This window comes from Squalius cephalus, assembly GCF_949319135.1.
Source record: "Squalius cephalus genome assembly, chromosome: 23".
NCBI classification, from domain to species: domain Eukaryota; kingdom Metazoa; phylum Chordata; class Actinopteri; order Cypriniformes; family Leuciscidae; genus Squalius; species Squalius cephalus.
Window position 1 is genome coordinate 10,519,364 of NC_137144.1, and position 20,202 is coordinate 10,539,565.

The 20,202-nt window shown below is 37.9% G+C and overlaps 1 long non-coding RNA gene across 1 annotated transcript; it reads right to left on the minus strand.

Moving 5' to 3' along the window:
• Nucleotides 1-4,255: 4,255 nt before the first annotated feature.
• Nucleotides 4,256-8,854, minus strand: LOC307151697. Its single transcript, XR_013819918.1, has 3 exons — nucleotides 8,794-8,854; nucleotides 5,616-5,710; nucleotides 4,256-5,065 (listed from the first exon to the last, which is right to left on the minus strand). It is a non-coding gene; the product is annotated as an uncharacterized lncRNA (long non-coding RNA).
• Between the last annotated feature and the right edge of the window lie 11,348 nt (nucleotides 8,855-20,202).

Below are 20,202 nucleotides of genomic sequence, written 5' to 3' on the forward strand. Positions count from 1 at the left end.
CCTAGGACAACAACCTCTTTCCCTTGAAGCCGACAAAGAGCCTCTGTCCTTCTCTCTTCCCAGAATTCCTTTATTATATTGACGCAGTAAGTGTCCTGAATGGAGAAGAAGGTGTTCCTGTTCACCATTCCCATGTTCATGAACTTGAACAAGAGGGCAACCTTTGCGTAGTTGTTGCCAGACAACAAAATATTGGTGGACAAGAGAAAATCGCCAGCTTGCATCCCAAATTTCATTACAGGCTGTGAATTCCACCTCCACAAGCTGTGTCCATTAGGACAGATCTAAAAGTCAAATTGAAGAAACATTTGCTTTTATGATGTGCAGAACTGGCTTTTGATACAAGCTTTTATTTTATACTAATTTTAAGTTGTACTATTCTGTGATTTTCTGGACTTACCCATTCGATAGTAGCTGCTGTGCCCCTGGTGGTGATGTTGATCTCAAAGGGTGCAACAGAGTTGCACGGCGCACCAGTCCTCAGAAGGCCAGTGCATTTATCCACAGGCAGGATCAGAAATGTGGCCAATTGTCTTAAGCAGTTCTCGTACACTATGGAGGCTCTTACACCTATGATGTCATCTTCACAAAGGACTTTTTGTGGTTCTGGGATAACAGGGTCATGATGACAGGGAGAAGGCTCATCAGGAGGGTCTTCATGTGCAGGCAGATCATGGACAGTATCGTCGATTCCAATAACAGGAAGTCCATCGATAGAGTGTCCTTTCTTCAGTGCTCCACCCATTCTGTTGAGGGACAAAAAAATGTAGTAAACAGACACCACAAAACAATTGTAAATTTAGAATGACAAATAGCACACCGTATAGAAAGCGGTGGAAAATACTCTTCATCCGAGCTGAAACCATTCTGTCCATCATCTCTTTCAAGGGAGTAAGGGAAAGCTTCAACTGCCCAATCAATTCTGTATATAATGACAACTTGAAGTTAAATAAAACTTCTCAAGTAATCTCATTGAAAAATAATACATGTATTATAAAGTACTACTTACACACTGTTCATTGGGTCATTGAAAACAGTTTCCTCCAAGTCCGGCTCATCAATGCTCATGTTATGTAAGCTGCAAAAAAACATGGTATAAATATATATTATGAAACTTTGTAGAAAAGCAATACAGGACTAAAACTTATGATGTGTAGATCTTACCTATGTTCAAGACACTGAATTTCATTAGCTTCTGGAATGACATTAAGATGCTCATCTCTGTAAAGAAAAACCACAGCAATTTGTGTAACCTACATATGCTCATTCAACAGTAGATATAAACCAAATATAAAATTAAATTACACACTATTCATACAGTTCATGTTTTTAATCATAGATTTTAGGACAAAATTAATATATTATTATGAATGATTTACCTGTCTGTTCCACTAGAAGCACCAATGCTAGACAATGCTGGAGCTGGGACTTGCAAAGGTTTCCTTTTCAAGGGAGTCGATGTTGCAGGACCTGTCTCGTATCTGGAGAAACAACGGCAGCATCAATAAATGAAATGCTACGTGCCACAGTCACATACGACTGTAAAACATTACTGTACTGTAATCAACAATGTATTACATCTTGGTAGGGTTTGCTAATCTGGCCTAATAAACTGAACATCCCAAAAATGATCACATCTTGCATTACGTTTGCCATTTGATGTTGGGCAATGTTATGAGCGCGCTTGCAACGCGCGACCCGCCAACATTTGAAATAATGAAATTTTGGTCGGCGGGAAAAATGGTCCAACGAACCGTTCGGTTTGAAAATGCGTAACGTTAGCTACCGAACACCGAACCTAAAGCCTCGTACCGAACGGTTCAATACAAATACGTGTATCGTTGCACCCCTACTAAATAACTTTAGCCTACATATTTTTACACCACTGACAAGGGAAACGTCACTTCACACTGTGTCTATGGCTAGCTTCTAGGTAATGCTAAGATTATGAAACAACAGTTTTTATTTGCATTGTTAAAGTTGGAATACCTTACCTGTCCAGCAGAAAACAGGCAACTTCGGCGTCGCTTGTAAAGCCTTTTTCGCTTTTAAGACTCCTCCATCGCTGAAAAGCCAAACCGATGTTTACCCGTGATTTTTGCTTCTTTTTCTCCCTTATTTTTCTTGCTTCGTCATATTTTCTCTTTTTCGAATCAGATTTACCATCCTTCGGCTCTTGTCCGATAGAATAACTGTGGTCAGTCACATTCATATTCACGAAACTCTGCTGCTGCGTCTTTTTCTACTGTTTGTCAATCGAGTTAATGACGAAACGCGCTCAGTAGCGCTGCTTGTTCGCTGTCGGCTACAGTAGAAACATGACGTCACAATATGTCGACCTTCATAGAGAGGGGTGGCCGTTGTTATGTAGATATAAATGACTCATTCTAAGTTAATACAAACATAACGGTTAATTAAGTAAGGTCTTTATACACCACTGGGAACATAGTTATGGATCTTATATTGCATCTCTGCCATTAGATCCTCCAAAAAACACACATTGCACCTTTAACAGGATTAGATCCCGGCTTCATAAGCGGAGCTGATACGGGAAGTCCAGCGCAGCGCGATAGTGCACTTTCTGAAATATATTTTTTTTCTCGTGATTCGTGAGATTGTCGTTTTTTGTCGCTTTTATGTTTAAAAAACAGTTTTAGTTTTTTTTTGTGGCATTTCCAAGCCACTTAAAGGGATAGTTCACTCAAAAATGAAAATTCTGTCATCATTTACTCTCCCTCAAGTTGTTCCAAACCTGTATGACTTTCTTTCTTCTGCTGAACACAAAAGAAGATATTTTGAAGAAAGTCGGTAACCAAACGACTGATGGACCCCATTGACTTCCATAGTAGGAAAAAAAATACTATGGATGTCAATGGGGACCAGCAACTGTTTAATTACCAACCTTCTTTAAAATATCTTCTTTTGTGTTCAGCAGAAGAAAGGAAATCATACAGGTTTGGAACAACTTGAGGGAGAGTAAATGATGACAGAATTTTCATTTTTGGGTGAACTATCCCTTTAAGACCCAATGTTGTAAAGCAGTTTTTTTTTTTTTTTTTTAGGCTATCATAATTTTTTATGAAGATCATCAAGACCATGCCGATTACAGATATGTCACTCAGGCTTCACTAACGTGATTGGTACCATAGACTATAGGCTACCATAGACTGCCATCAAGGCCTCAATGAAGGGGATTATGTGAACAGAAAGGGGATTCACAATGTAAATGTGCAGCCCAGTTACTATTGTGATTCTTAATATTCCAGATTAGTAATATTATATCAAATAAAAAAAGGCAGTTGACTAAAATCTTCTATATCACAAATGTGAACGCAAAATGGCCAGGATCTGTGCATGACTTAAGCATTTTCAGAGATTCACATTTATGCACATTATTTGAAAGTGGTAAGGAAAGTTCCACAATTAAATATCAAGCTCACTGTATTACATACACTTATGCTGATCCTAACAGAACTGCATTTTTTCATAGGTGATTATGACATGTTCCTGCCTGCAGACAGGTGTTTTATGACCCCATTCCCATACAGAAATGTAATATATGTCAATATATGTAAATTACATATATAATGTTCGTGCCCATGTATGTCTGCTGCATATATGAGAATATATGCTAAATTCATATATGTAAAACACATATACATATATGAAACATATATTTCAAAATATATCAAAAATGGCCGTTTTCATGTAAGTGCCATATATTTTCCCATATATGCACATAAATGTGAAATATATGTAAGACGCATATATGTATACACGCATATATGGCGCATATATGTATACACGCATATATGGCGCATATATGTATACACGCATATATGGCGCATATATGTATACACGCATATATGGCGCATATATGTATACACGCATATATGGCGCATATATGTATACACGCATTTATGACGCATATATGTATACACGCATATATGACGCATATATGTATACACGCATATATGTATACACGCATATATGTATACACGCATATATGTATACACGCATATATGTATACACGCATATATGACGCATATATTTATACACGCATATATGACGCATATATTTATACATGCATATATGTACTTATTTCTATAGTACATACTTTCACATGTATTAGGGATACAAACCTTATATCTGAATGCCTTGAAATTAAATGCCTATAGTTGGAGATTGTCTATTGTGTGAATACCAAATATAGTATTTTAATACAATAATGCAGTGTTTTCTTTGTCATTTTTGACAAATACATCCACAAAGTACCATAACCATATGCCACAGCTTTAAAAATGCATCAGTATCACATGCATGTACACTGTAAAACTTTTCACTGTAAATTTACAGTTAAATACTGGCAGCTGGGTTGCCATCCACATACTGTATTTTTACAACACTACTACAGTAAACAGCATTTACAGTACTCCACTGTAATTACCAAATACAGTATATACCACATTTTACATTATTAAACTTGTCGACAGCAATAAATTGTATTTTTACAGGGAATACTGCTTTTATTATTACATAATTAAAATATTATACTTTAAGGTTTCATAAGAGTAGTCACACTAGGAAAAAGAAAACATTTTCTGGGTTTTAAAACATTTATTTAGTTAAATTGCCTTCTGTGAACATGTTGGCTGAATTACTTTTTAAACATAAAATGCAATTTTAACACTTAAACAGGTAACAGTTAGCACTTAATTAAAGGAATAGTTCACCCAAAAATTTAAATTAGCACATGATTTACTCACCCTCAAGTCATCCTAGGTGTATATGACATTATTCTTTCAGACGAATACAATCAGAGTTCTATTAAAAAATGTCCTGGCTCTTCCAAGCTTTATAACGACAGTGAAATGCTGTTTCTTTTTTGAAGTCCATAAAAGTGCAAACGAAATCCCATTCAAAGTCTGCAAGGTTTCGCAGAAGTGAGGACACCTGTAGGCTTACAGTGGTGTTCTTGTTTTGCACAACTTGGCCAGTTTTCTTTGAAGTTACTTGTCCTTTCTTTGTTTTTGATCCACGTTCAGGATTGATGTCAAGAAAGCGTCTAAAAGGCAGAAAAAAACAACAATTAAATATTATTAACTGAGTGTATATATTTTGACAAAGAGAGACAGCACAAAAGCGGTCTAAAACTGAACAACATGAAAAAAATAAAATAAATGCAATGTTGGATGTTGTGAAAAAAAAAATGCAATGTTGGATGTTGTGATCAATAACTGATATTTTTTCTGCCCTGGTAAAATACATCAACTCAATGTGTCTGTTTACATGCACACTGTCAACTAACTAAATTTTTGGAAGTGGGGTTGCCAGATTTAAAGTTTTATTCTACAACTTTTGTCTACTCATCACCCAGCTCATTAACAATATAATGCCCTCATCCGGTGCCATCAGAGTATCAGTGGAAAGGCAGTCTTTAGACTCTCCGTTTATATAGAGCACACACTGCCAGAATCCAGCCCAAACCTTTGTGACAGAAATAATTTAACTTAACTGCAAGCCTTGCAATGTTTATTGCATATATGACAACATGATTTACCAGACTAAAATGCATGTTTGCACCCAAAAATTTTAATTCTGTCATTATTACTCACCCTCAAGACTTTTGTTCATCTTCGGGACACAAATGAAGATATTTTTGATGAAATCTGATAGTTTTGTCCTTCCATTGATATCAATATCATTGCAACTGTCAAAGCCCAGAAAAGTGGTAAAAACATTGGTAAATATATAGCTACAGTGGTTCAACCTAAATATTATGAAGCAGGGTTTCTGCACATTTTTTAAAGTCAAATTTAAGGCTTTTTAAGACCTTTTTAAGACCCGAAGAAATAAAAATTAATACCATGCATTAGGGGTGTGCAATATTGACAAAATATGTCTCGATCGATATTTTCAAAGTTTTCTTGATAATAATTAGATAACATTTTACGGATTGTGTTTCTGTGCTTGGTGCCATGGCTTGTTTAGGCCTGTTGACAGCTGACTGACAAAGATATTCATATTCTATGCAGTGGTCAGTTTACAGCAGTGACAGAAATTAACATTTTTTATTAAGGGGTAATATATTTGCCACCTTAAATTGATTTCAAGGGGCATTTTCACCTATATACGGACATTTGTAGATGTTTCAACAAGATATCTTTCACATCTACTGCAGTCAGATTCACCCGTGTTCACTCTGAAGGAATCACTCACATGGCTGGGCACTTGTATGACACATTAAGGATGTTAAGAGGCTAAAAGCAGGTTTAAAAATTGAAGTCAACAGGGTGCAAATTTTAAAAAGAGGATAACACGGTGTAGGCAACACCGATTTTTGTCGTTGTTCTCTGTATTGACAGCACTCCAAATTTACAAAAAAATTAGCTCAATGTTAAAATTGACCGGAGTTCTCCTTTAAGGTTGCACTAGTTACATGGATTATTTAAACAATGTTTTTACTAGCTTTCTGGGCCTTAAAAGTTGCAAAGACGTTGCTGTCTATGGGTGGTTCAGAAACCTCTCAGATTTCATCAAAAATATCTTAATTTGTGTTCTGAAGATGAACGAAGGTCTTACAGGTTTGGAACGACATGAGGGCGAGTAATTAATGACAGAATTTTCACTAATCCTTCAACTGAAAACAACTTGCACCGATATATCTTAAAATATATGACTGCCACTGTTTTATCTCAAGATGCACACCAGTAATGTTTTTTTTTTTTTTAATGATACATTATTATAAAAGATGCTTAAATACCCTAATTTTATTAAGGCCTAGACCTGGCTTAAGCTAAGCCCTATATGGAAACCAGGGCCATATTGTTCATACCAGTAGTCAACATAATAAATACTGTCAAGTCAAGGTTAGTGACACAATTCAGTCTAATATATATATATATATATATATATATATATATATATATATATATATATATATATTAGGGCTGTCAAAGTTAGCGCGTTAATAACGCGTTAACGCAAAATCATATTAACGGCACTAATTTTTTTAACGTGCGATTAACGCAGCGCGTATTTTCTGTTTGACCCGTGGCCCAACCCCTAGTTGGAGAAATGGAGATACACAGTGTTGCTAATTTAGCGACATTGCAGACCCCTTTAGCGATTTTTTCCCTTCAACAAAGCGCCCAAACCTTATTTAGTTTCTGAGAATCTACCGGTACCGCCGGTACTGCTCTCTCAGCACGCGCGCGCGCGCACCTCTCTCTCTCTCTCTCTCTCTCTCGCTCGCTCTCTCTCTCTCTCTCTCTCTCTCTCTCTCTCTGCGTCTCGCGCGGAGGAGCAGCGCTTTAACTCAGTTAAGCACAGATATTATGTTGCTTCTCTATTTTTACAAGTATAGCCGAAATCAGAGCACAGATATTGTCTTTATCTTATGTGAATTTGATTTCACCAGACGACGGCTCGATTATCAGAATTTTTGTGCAGATTAACTTAACATCTTGGAAGGGAGAGCTGGTTATGTCTTAATGGGTCGCGTTTCAGTCACCATTTCAAATTCATTCCGTTGTTTGACAACAGAAACAGTAAAATATACCAATGAAAACAGTTTTATTGAGAATTTAGCTTCATCAAAATGGGCACAGAGAGAGACAAACTACAATGTAATAGGCTAATAAATAATAAATGTACATTTAGCATTTTCAGAAGAGCTGCCCTGTCATGCAAAAATCTAAACATGTTTGTGTTAGTAAATTGCTCAGTGCAAAGAAAGAGAAGTAATGGTAACCTGCCATTTTTTTTGTTCTTTCTACGTGTCTAATAGACATGAACAAGTTCTTTGAAAAACATCTGTGACCTTTGAAACATCTCATCCTTATGCTCTATATTGACTATGGTTTCAATAATAAACATACATTTGCATAAAGCATCTATATTTATCCATGCCCACGTTGATTAGAGTATTACAAACTTGAAAAGTATTAATTTAAGGTACATTTAGAACAATTAAAAAAATGTGCGATTAAATGCGATTAATCGCGAGTTAACTCATGACAATATGCGATTAATCGCGATAAAAAAAAATTAATCGATTGACAGCCCTAATATATATATATATATATATATATATATATATATATATATATATATATATATATATATATGAATGGCAAATATGCCAATGACTAACCTCTGACCAAACTCAAGGTGCTGCCTCTTCCTGGTACTGCAAGCTGAAGTTATAGGAGGAGGCAAACAGCGCTGCCAGGCCAGTGATGAAGAGGCTGTGATCCTTCACACACACCTTGACCTTCCAAACTTAATATCCAGCACTGGTTGCTTAGAGATTGACCTGTAATGGAATAAAAAAGAAAATAAAAAAAAAGAATAAATAAATTTACATTTAGTCATTTAGCAGACGCTTTTATCCAAAGCGACTTACAAAGTAGGACTAGATTAGTCCTGAATTAAATAATATTAATAATTAAAATAACTACTGTGGGTTCCACTGTGGTTCGATGTAGTTGTCTATTCATAGTTCTATGAATTAAATTTTTCAACTAAAAATTAAAATTGGTTAGAATGCTAAAATGCACTGGCATATAATTTTGTTTGTTTTAAGCATAAACTCACTTAATTTTGACTTATTCTTTCAGAAAACAAGACAATTTTTACGTGTCTAATAAATGCTTCTTCATGTAAGAATTGTAGATATCTGGACTGGAAACAAAATAAAAACACTAATTAAGAAAAACATATTTTGCAGTAGGGTGAGTAAATGATGGCTTTTCATTTTAGGTTTCATCTACCCCTTTAATGTTTACATACCAGGAAATAAGTCGTGGACTTTCTGGCAAATGTAGATTGCTGGACATCAGCGATGCAAATTTCTGAAACAATTTTTAAAAAGGACAGCACAACCTTGATCAACAGAACCAAAAAATAAAACATATTACAAATTAATGAGATTTGCTGAATAATCTCTACTTATCTGCTTGAAGGATAACACCGTCTAACTTCTTTGAATTAGGGAGTAGTTGTAGGACCATGGGATGGCAATCAGGAACAGGCCTACTACATTTGAAAACAGCATTAGGAACATGGATTTTCATGTGCTAGCAAAATTCTGACAACGATTCAAAAGCACGATCACAGAACTGACAGAATTTGACAGCATTTTTTTTTTTTTTACAACATAGACTATAACTGTAACACTACTTAAAAGCACTTACATTAACAATGGCCATCAGATTACAAAGCCTAAAACGAAAAAAATATCAAATGCACGTCATGCAAATAGCATGGTAAAGGTTGTCTATTATATGAAATGTCGAAGTTAACGTTACTTGGTAAACAGGTGGAACAGAGTCGTGAATTGCTTGCGCGGCCACGGTAGTAAACCGCGTTCGCAAAATCAAACCAAATACGTGAAAACAATGTAGAAATGCGAACGCCAAAAAAAAAAAAAAAAAAAACTTATATATTGGCTTACCGTATCACTCAGTTGAACAAATCTCCATCTTCTCAAACTCTAAATCCCACTTATCGTCACGCGCAGGTTAGATTATTCAATGACAAATTCTTCCATCCGTCTTCAGGTAGCTGCTACCGTTAACGTCGTCCATTTTCTGCTGCGTCACAGGCAACTAATGTTTGAAACACACGAACCGAACCTCAAAAAAGCTTTAAAATTGCTCACAGATTCGCAGACATTGTTTATCTTGATAACAGGAATGATTATTTGTTCAGTTGAATCCCGCTGACAAAACGAGTTTGCCTGTTGTAGCTGCCTAACGTTACTGTCTGGTCTGCTCGCATGACGCGTCACATTTGAACTGAATTGAGCGCGAAAGAAATCAATCCCACAATGCAATGCCTTTTCAGTCAGTATGATGGTAACGAATTTATCAGGACGAAAACATAAATGTGCTGTATATTTACAGCTGTTCTGTAAAAGATACAGCTTAATACTGTATTATGGAAATACAGTAGCCTACAATTCTGTAAGAAATTCGTTGTAAATTTACAGTAAAGGGTTACAGTGTATGTTTACATACATTTATTAAATATGTTGAAAACAAATATGTATGTCACATATTTATAATTAATGTTGTCCATATATGCGAGAAACCAATACTATACTGTAATATATGCAGATATATGGTATCATATATGGATGAACTCAAATATTTTCTTCACATGTTTGGACACATAAATGTTCATATATGCTGCAGGCATATATTGTGTTCTCAGATAAGTCAAATATATGTATAGATATATGTTGCAGTCATATATTGTGTTCTCAGATAAGTCAAATATATATATGTTGCAGGCATATATTGTGTTCTCAGATAAGTGAAATATATGTATAGATATATGTTGCAGTCATATATTGTGTTCTCAGATAAGTCAAATATATGTATAGATATATGTTGCAGTCATATATTGTGTTCTCAGATAAGTCAAATATATGTAGAGATATATGTTGAACATATATTGTGTTCTCAGATAAGTCGAATATATGTATAGATATATGTTGCAGTCATATATTGTGTTCTCAGATAAGTCGAATATATGTATAGATATATGTTGCAGTCATATATTGTGTTCTCAGATAAGTCGAATATATGTATAGATATATGTTGCAGGCATATATTGTGTTCTCAGATAAGTCAAATATATGTATAGATATATGTTGCAGGCATATATTGTGTTCTCATACAAGTCAAATATATGTATAGATATATGTCATGCTATTTAAAATATAAGTACATATATGGCCATATATTACATTTTTGTATGGGTTCCCTGACCCAAACCAGTTACAATGCAGCTCCAGGACAAGGGCACACAATGAAATTAACTTTGGCTAACTAAAGGGAAGATTTAGTGTCTGAAAAGTCTGAGGGTTGCACACCTGACAGGGCCTGTGACATTGTTGCATGTGCCATATTACACAACACTGCCCCAAAAAAAAAAAAAAAAAAAAAAACACTTTTCATTAAATGTTTAATAAAAGACAAATATGCTTAGCTCCTTGAGTTTTATTTCAATTGTTCTTTGTAAAGAAAAGCTAGTGGTCAAGTGCCTGCAACAAGAGATATTAGACACATGCCTCATGCAACAAATAAAAAGGAAAAGTTGGCTATACACTGCCCACCTGTAGGCCTATGTCTCCTCTGTCTGTGCAGACTCTTCTGTAGGCCTTTCTGTAGATGTGGAATCCTGCAACTTATATTGCAGCCATAAAGCATACAAGTATAAATGAAGTAAAGTTATTTATGCACTTGCAGGTAGGCTAGTTCCTCCATATGACAGTTATCTGAGAGGGTTTATTCACTGTCCAGTGCAATGGAAACAAATGGACATTACAAAGTCTTATACTTTCTTTCCTTTGGAAAGTTAGAAAATGTCCACTTACTGCACATATTTCAGCCACCACTTTCTTGGGAACAGATACAAGTGTTGGTGTATTATGTAAAAGTGCTCAAAAGAGGAAAACACAATGGCATTACATTGAACTACACTCGGGAAAAATGTGATCAATAACTCATGGCAAAATATTTTTACATTAACATAAGTTTATCAGTTTTCACTTTCACAAGTCAAAGCAATTCATCATTACTCAAGATTTAACAGTTGAAATGACTATACAGCTTTAATTTAATGCAGCAAAAATTATTTTACAGTGTAGGCTACTAAGATCTTTTCTATTTTTTTCTCAGCCTTCTTGGTTGCTTTTATAAACAGACAACCATTTATTTAACAGTACCTTTTATAAAAGAGACTATAATTTAACTAAAAATTACCATTATGTAGAATATTTTTGTACTTCACTTTTATTTGTTCCCATGTTCTAGTATGGTGACTGACATTACAATGCACAAAGTAATAATGCCATTATTAAAATACAAAAATATAGGCTAATAAGTGATAAAAACATCTAACATGGCCACTTCTAACGGATTTAAATTGTCTGCTACTTTTTGCCAGCCCTCTCTCCTGGCTTTTGCAGACTTTGAGGTGTTCCCTGGCGTTTTGATTAAACATTAAAATTCCGAATAAACTTCGACTATTAGTTCTTGCTCTGCGGAGGAGAAAAACTGAGCGCGCTCTTTGGCCACGCTGAGCAGCCAATAGCAGCGTTGCTGATCAATGTTTCTACTATCGATACATATCCGAGTTAGCCAGATCATGATATCATCGCACGATGATATCATCCTGGATGTGTCATTTGATCTCGGATGTAATAAGCAACGTACGAAGAACGGGCCCCTGAGCTTTTATGAACTCAAAGGCGCGGACGCGCGAGAGAAAAATAAATAAATAAAAATAGCTGAGCGCACGGGTGGCGCGTTAACAGGCTAGCGAATTACTAGCGTTTTGTGCTAGTAGTACTAATAACAGAAGCTAGCGATGTCAGTTTAATCTGAGATGTTGGGTAAAATGTAGTAGTATAAACAACTAGAAATGGTAGTAAATGATGGTTCAAAACAAAGAAATACAAGGCTAAGACGGAGCTTACAGCACCGAAGCTAACAAACACACTCACAGCAGGCAGCGAGGCAGACAGGAGCAATCGATCAGCGATCTCAATACACCAATACAGGACCAATGTCTGTAATGTGTGCTGTAGATGCAAAACCTTTAGGAATCGTATACAAGATTTAGGCTACTCAATATTAGTCTGTCGTATCCGACATAAAATATCCGCGAAATTAACTTGTGACCACTAAATGCAATAACTTCGTAAAACTTTATTAAAATAAAGAAAAGTGAAAGGGAAAATTATCACAATCATTAAAATTCATTTAGTGGAGGGCAGTAGAATTCTGACAGGCAGTCGAAATTCGACACAACACCTTTTATCATGTAGAATTAAAGTCTCAGAAGTAAATGCAATTAAAAACATAAGCTACATACCTACTGAGTAAAATGTAGTCATTGCAATAAACACTGAAATATGTAATTGATTATCCAGTGCATAAACCAGGAGCTTTGTTCTGATGACAGAGTCTTCTTGGACATAGGTGAGCAGCTACTTCAAGATTATTAATTTTAAATTGGATAATAGGAAATTATACATATGCATTCATTAATTTATTCCACATATTGTTTTAATTATCAAGTCTATTTATGTCAACATTCTGTTCTGTTTATTTTTGTTTCCATGGACTTTCAGTCGATTTTCATTTGTCATGTGTGTTCTTTGTTCAGATTCCCATCACTCGTTTGTCTCCTTGGTTACTGTTAGCTTTAGTTCATATGTGTCAGCTGTATGTGCTTAATTATCCTCTTTTGTGTTCCTTTTTAAAGGAGCATTTCACCCGTGGGAACATTAATCTTTATTGAACGTGGGTCATATATGTAGTTGAAATGTAAAATAAATTTAGAATTTGGTGCCTTTTTGACCGAGGAAAGACAAAAAGTAATTTAAGGGTGCATTTGTATGAAAGACAACAACTCCCATAATGCACCACATTGCACAGCTCCGCAAGCCACTCCCACTAATCCAGAACAGCACATGAGGTATCCGCCTATCAGAGAAATCACTCTTCCGTCTACAAGGCTAGCTACCACCAGAGCTTGAAATTCATTTCACACAAAATGTCTAGTTAGTTGGCGAACTCATTAGTGAATTACTCCTCATTTGTATTTCTTTCGAAATGGTGAATTATTGCATGGTACCGGGATGTTCAGTCAGATATGCGGTGCGAAACTAGGATGGTTCACAACACAAACGTCGGTGTCCTCATCTGATTCAAAGATTTCGTCCTGGAGAAATTGGCATCGTTGAAATTCTTTGCAGCAGACGGACTCTATCTCTGTGTCCTAAGCACACCAGTCCGCACAGGCACCACCAGTCCACCCCAGCTCGAGCCAGTTCGGGCTCCTCGTCTGCAACAGGCAGGTCTTCTGCCTCCTGTTCCTCCATCAGCCTCAGCTGCTCTTCGCTATATTGCGGCTCGTAAAAGTAGCCACCAACATCTGATTCAAGTTAGAGTTCTCAACGGGTCGGGTCGGCCCGACAAACCCGCGGGTCCCGTTCGGGTTCGGGTCGAAAATATAAGCAAATGACTCGGGTCGGGTCGGACCTCGGGCTTAATCTTTTCCGCTCAGTGAAAAAAAAAAAAAAAAAACCTTTATTAATCATCGCTGCTGTTCACCGTAAAGAAAGTCTGGCTGCTGGTGCAACGTGCATCATGGAGAGGGGCGGGGGCAGACCTGACGCCGCTGTGTGCACGCCTTTAGTCAGGAGAAGAAGATGGAGTTGGTGAAAAGTAAGCTTGACGCAGGTGAATTCACCGTCACTACTACAGGAGTGGGAAAATCAGAGGTCTGGAAAGTTGTTTGTATTGTTAAAAGGTGTGAACATTAAAGGTTGATTTGAATTCCCGTCTGCTGGTCATGATAATATGTGTATGAGAGAAAAAAATAATTATCGTCGGGCCGGGTTCGGGCAGATAATTCATGTTGAAGTGTCGGGTTACAGCGGGTCCGGGCTTTAAAAGCCACGGGCCGGTTCGGGTCGGGTTGTAATTTTCAGGCCCGTTGAGAACTCTAATTCAAGTATCAGACTTTCGAAATCCTCTTCTTCCATGTCAAATTGAGTACCTTCCGCTATTGTCATAACTTCACATCTGGCTCCACAGCGCCTGTTAGCTTACTTCCAAACAAGATGGAGGATATTGCTTTTAGTTTCTGCAAGTGAAGTCCCACCCACTGATTTGTAATAGGTCTGTAGCGTGAGTGGATGCAGCCCCCTGGGAAAAATGAGGAACGAGTGTTTGTAGTCTCAACCCCTCTACAAAGATATGGTACTTCCTGCTTAGAATGACGCAAAATGACAATTTTTGCGTCATTGTAAGCAGGAACTGCCACACTGAAATCCTTATTTCTCCCATCTCAGGGGAAAATGAGGGAATAATGCACGACCATTCAAAAATATGACTGGGTTTCTAACGATACAAGGCTTGATGCAAATGGGTGAAGTGTCCATTTAAGTTGTTCCCTCACCTGCATTCCTTGTTCGGTATTGTTCGTGTCTGAATGCTGTTTTGCATGTTTGCTATTTGGATTATTCTAATAAACCTTGTGTGCTATATTCCTCATCTTTATTGAACTTAGGCGTTACAGAATACCGGACAAAGAAAATGGATTATAGAGTGAGATTTATCATCCTGGCTCAGGACAGCCATCATTTTTTTTCATTTGTTACATACTTTTGTTGTCTTGCCATCTCCAGGCCCCTTGATGATGAGACCCTGAAGACATTGTTTTGGATCGGAGCAACCTTTCACCACCCTTTTGACCTCTAGAGAGTGTCATATTCCGATCCAGTACACAGCCAGATCCAGAGCTCGGATTACAACCCTCGACCGCAGAGAATTCGTGTGTGCCCCTCGCAGACGTTGAGCTATCAAACGCCACGACGCGTCAGCCAGAGCCCGAGGAGAAGAGGACAGAGCTGACCCTAGCCCCGGAAGTGGAGCCCCATCATGAGTCTGACCAGGGGTCTGAGCCCACGACATCAGCGGACGAGGGAGTCATAACTACGGAAAATGAGAACTGGCTAATAAACTAAAAAAATATTGTCTTCCACCCAGTACCTTCATCATCGCTGTGTTTGGACGGCACTAAAGACTGTATAAAATTTGAGTTCCCCATCTCATCGCTCTACATCAGGGGTGTCAAACTCAGTTCCGGGAGGGCCACAGCCCTGCAGAGTTTAGCTTCAACCCTAATTAAACACACCTGATTAGCTAATCTAGTCCCTCAGGCTTATTTGAAAACTGCAGGTGTGTGTGTGTTGAAGCAGGGTTGGAACAAAACTCTGTAGGGCTGTGGCCCTCCAGGAACTGAGTTTGACACCTGTGCTCTACATGGACTGTGCTATTCTTACCATTTTTCTGCCATGTGTTGCTGCACCACAAAGCTCAGTCAGTCCACCAGACCCACCGCTGCCGGATGTCTACAGCCCTGCACTGTCTCCGGGGAGTCCCTGTCACGTAGAGTGGCAGGTTGTGCATCTACCTGCAGCGTCCGTGCGAGAGTGCATGCGTGCGACTCTGGCCTTCGACTTCTTGGCTCCATTTCGGCCTGTCGGTTCCGTCTTTGCTCCTCTCACCTTCGGCTCCACCGGAGACCGTCGGACTTGCGGCTTCGCCAGGTACCCTCGTCCTGCCAGCTCCCCCTTGGTCAGTCGTCACACCACTTCCACAAAGGTATTGGGGACCATCAGCTGCACACCATCCCCCCAACCCTATGGCTGCAGCGGTTTCCTCTGGCCCCTCGGTGTCGCCTCTGTGAGAAATTATGAGAAATTATTAGAAATGGTTAAATTGTTTTAGTTGATTATTAGAGATAATTATAAATTAAGCTTTGAGCTATGCAAGAAAATCTATTCATGCATCATTCAAGTGGTTTGGCTTGAGTATGTGATAAAAACGGAGAATACAATGGCCATTTTCGCCACTATATTCAAGAACCCCTTGTCAAACAGCCTCAGTAAAAGTGACCAAACAATAGGCAAAACCAAATATTTTTTTCCATACTGCCACCTACTGTGCTGGAGTGTGACAAGGATTGCAAACCATTCACTCTAGTGGCCTTATATAAATGCACTCAAGGATCTAGGCAGAAATAGTAAGTCATCCTGGTTTTTCTCAGTAATGTTTCATGAATGTTAAAAATTCAGAGATACTACTCTTCATGGCAAATAACACATTTTATAACATTTAAAAAATCTATAAAAATATGTGCTATCCTCTCCATAACACAACAATAAAAATGACAAAAAGAAAAGAGCAGTCAAAGAAGCTTCTGATCACAGGAATGGATATGTTTTCACCATCCAGGTATTTCTCAGTAATGTTTCATGAATGCTAAGAATTCAGATATCCCTGCTGAAAAATCCAGCATCACTGGTCACCAGCATAAGGTATGTTTTGCACACTGTGACAACTTTGGAATGCGTATGTGTTATCTCTTAGTGTGTGTTCATAGTTAAAGGTCCCGTTCTGCGTGATCCCATGTTTCAAACTTTAGTTAGTGTGTAATGTTGCTGTTAGAGCATAAATAATATCTGTAAAATTATAAAGCTCAAAGTTCAATGCCAAGCGAGATATTTTATTTAACAGAAGTTGACTACAAAAAACGGCTCGATTGGACTACATCCCTCTACATCCTGCTTTAGTGATGTCACTAGAACCGTTTCTTGACTAACCTCCGCCCACAGGAATGCTCCCTCAACTCTACTGGCTACTTGCGCACTTCTTATAACTTAGGCTACTGTGTTTACTCAGCTCTTACGGTGATTTTCTGAAGTAAAACTGATGCTTCATCTTTTGTGTGATGTACAATAAACTTTATTAAACTCATCAGTACATGTTTGATCATCATTCAGACAGCAGACTTGTAGGCTATTAATAAATAATGGATACATAGCCTACAAGCAGATGACAAATACGTTATAATAACCGTAATTAAACTACTAAACCATACCTGTTTCATCTCTATACAGCACTCTGACTCTGTAGACATTATTGTCCGACTCAAAATGAACGCCGTTACTGAGAGTTTCTGATATTATCATCATTCCGTGAGATGAATTTTTCCTGACAGACTGAGCGCGAGCTCATGAAGCTCCGCCCCCTGTGTCGTCCAGCAGCAGCTCATTTGCATTTAAAGGGCACACGCTGAAACAGCTCGTTTTTCTGAGCCCCAAAAAATGTCAATTTAAACATGCTGTAAAAAATGATCTGTTGGGTATTTTGAGCTCAAACTTCACATACACACTCTGGGGACATCAGAGACTTATTTTACATCTTGTGAAAAGGGGCATAAAACGGGACCTTTAAATAAAGACCAAGTTAATTTCTCAATAATTTAAATAATTATTTGATGAACAAAAAAAAAAAAAAACATGCTGCAGGTTACATGTTAACTGGTGTGCAGCAAACTCGTCAGTGCTAAACAAACACTGCTCAATTTCCAAATGGTCCCAATCTATATTGAGTAGAAGTAACACTGAAGCAGTGTTGCAGTTAGTGAAATAATGTAGTTCCCTGTCGAATTGGAACTCGCACTGTGTCTGAACAAGATCATGGGTAATGCCTCAGCATGACCAGTGTCTGAAGCATGTGTCTAAATACAACAATAACATTGGTCAGCAACCGCCTATGATTGACCAGTGTGACCATAAGTATAAAAGGGCACATAAGGAACACGTCATCCTCTTCCTTGTTTTCTGGGGCCGTTTGTTTGTATGTGCAAGTAAGACATAAACACCACAGAGTGTTTGACTCCTTGAGCAAGCTGAATATGCTCATTTTATGCATTTGAGAAATCAGAATATTACACCGATTTTAAAGGGACACTAGGTAACTTTTTAACCTTAACTGAACAGCTTCGGAGTCAGTGGAATGGTTATATTACTTATTTCGGGTTGAATGGTGGTGGTTTCGCACCCCCCTGGTGCCCGAGAGCGGAAAAAACTCACTTGCAACTTTGGGACGCGGGTCGGTGTCAGGAAGTATCGCGTGATATCAGGTCTCGCGATGTAACGAATTGCTTGACGGCACTGCACACATACACGCCCCTATTCAAGCACTGGCGGGCTGGCTATAAGCAAAGGGCAACGATAGATTGAGTTATGGCTGAGGCTGAGCCTGTAAAAAAGAAGCAGAAAGCTAGGAAATCTTTGTCGGAGGACCAACGAAAGAGGAAACGGGAGACTGACCGAGCAAGAAGTCAGACTCGAGTAAATATATCGGACCGGCTTTTTCAGAATGGTGAGAACTGAGAGAAACAGAAGCCTGCAAAACGGATGCTGATCCTGCTGTTGCAATTGTAAGTTAAGTATCTTTGGAATAAACTGTGGTTAATAAGTTAATAAGTAATTGCGACCTCAGGATGTTTGCTATTGTCTGTAAAGGTTTTTATTATGATCGCTGTCTGTTAGGGGCTTACTAGTACGCTAGATACTATAACTTTGATGTTAGCATTGTCATAGCAAACACGTTTGATTTCTGTAGTTGTTTGGCCGTTCCTCTGTCGGTTTTATTTGTGTAACTTACACTTTTATTTTATGTCACTAAGCCAACGCGTCTGATAGTAACGTTAGGCAATATCAGACGCGCAAAATGTTGCACATATCATGATCGAGCTAGAAAAACCGTTCTGATGTTTTCTTAGACAAGCAAAGGTAAACCATCATTCTACCAGATGAACTTATAGACCTTGCTAATATAACTTTAGACAAATATTAGCCTCCGATATATATATTTTTATGCTCATGCCCATTCTCCCAAAAACAAACAAACAAACACGAAAGCAGTAGTTCGCCTCGTTCATATCGTTCGTTCCCGGTAAAAATACTAGTATGCATGACAACACAATAAATAAAAAAATCGCCATCAGTTGGAAAGAAAGTATTGCTTTACTTGCCTCGGTAGACATAACTGGTTTTGAAATAGCCGGTTCCTCTGCTCAGCTAGGTTGACAGCTGATCAGCTGGGTTGCTCGTGGCGAGGGGGAGGGACAACAGTTCGTTTTTATGACAGAGTGTTTGAAAGCATTATACTACCAGACACTAGGGGGAGCTCGTAGAGAAAAAACACTCAGACTTGCATAATGCCCCTTTAAAGTCTTTGCACTGGCTCCCGGTCAGGTTCCTAGTTGATTTTAAAATCCTTATGCTCACATATAGGGCACTGCAAGGTCCGGCACCTCAGTATCTGTCTGTGCTTTTAACTTTATACACACCAAAGCGTCATTTACGCTCCTCACAAGTTGGTCTATTGGCAGTCCCACAGACTCGGTAGCGTACTGTAGGGGACAGGGCTTTCTCATCCTACGCTCCTAGGCTTTGGAATGCACTCAATCCAAATATCAGAGATGCACAGACTCCACGTAATTTCAAATCTCATTTAAAAACGCATTTTTTTAGGTTAGCTTTTTTTATTTTTTTATTTTTTTATTTTTTTAATATGTTTGTTCTATTATGTAAAGCACCTTGAGAAGCTACTTTAAAGGCACTATCTAAAAATAAAGTTATTATTATTATTATTATTATTATTATTATTATAAGAATCTAGTGTTGAACGGAGCACGTTCGGCTCTCGAGGGAGTTGAATGCATGCTTTTTTTGCATTCATTGTTAAAGTGAGTACTCACTCCCTAAATGTTCTGTATATTGCAGAATCAAGTGAGTGGCTATCAGTGATCCTTTTTGAT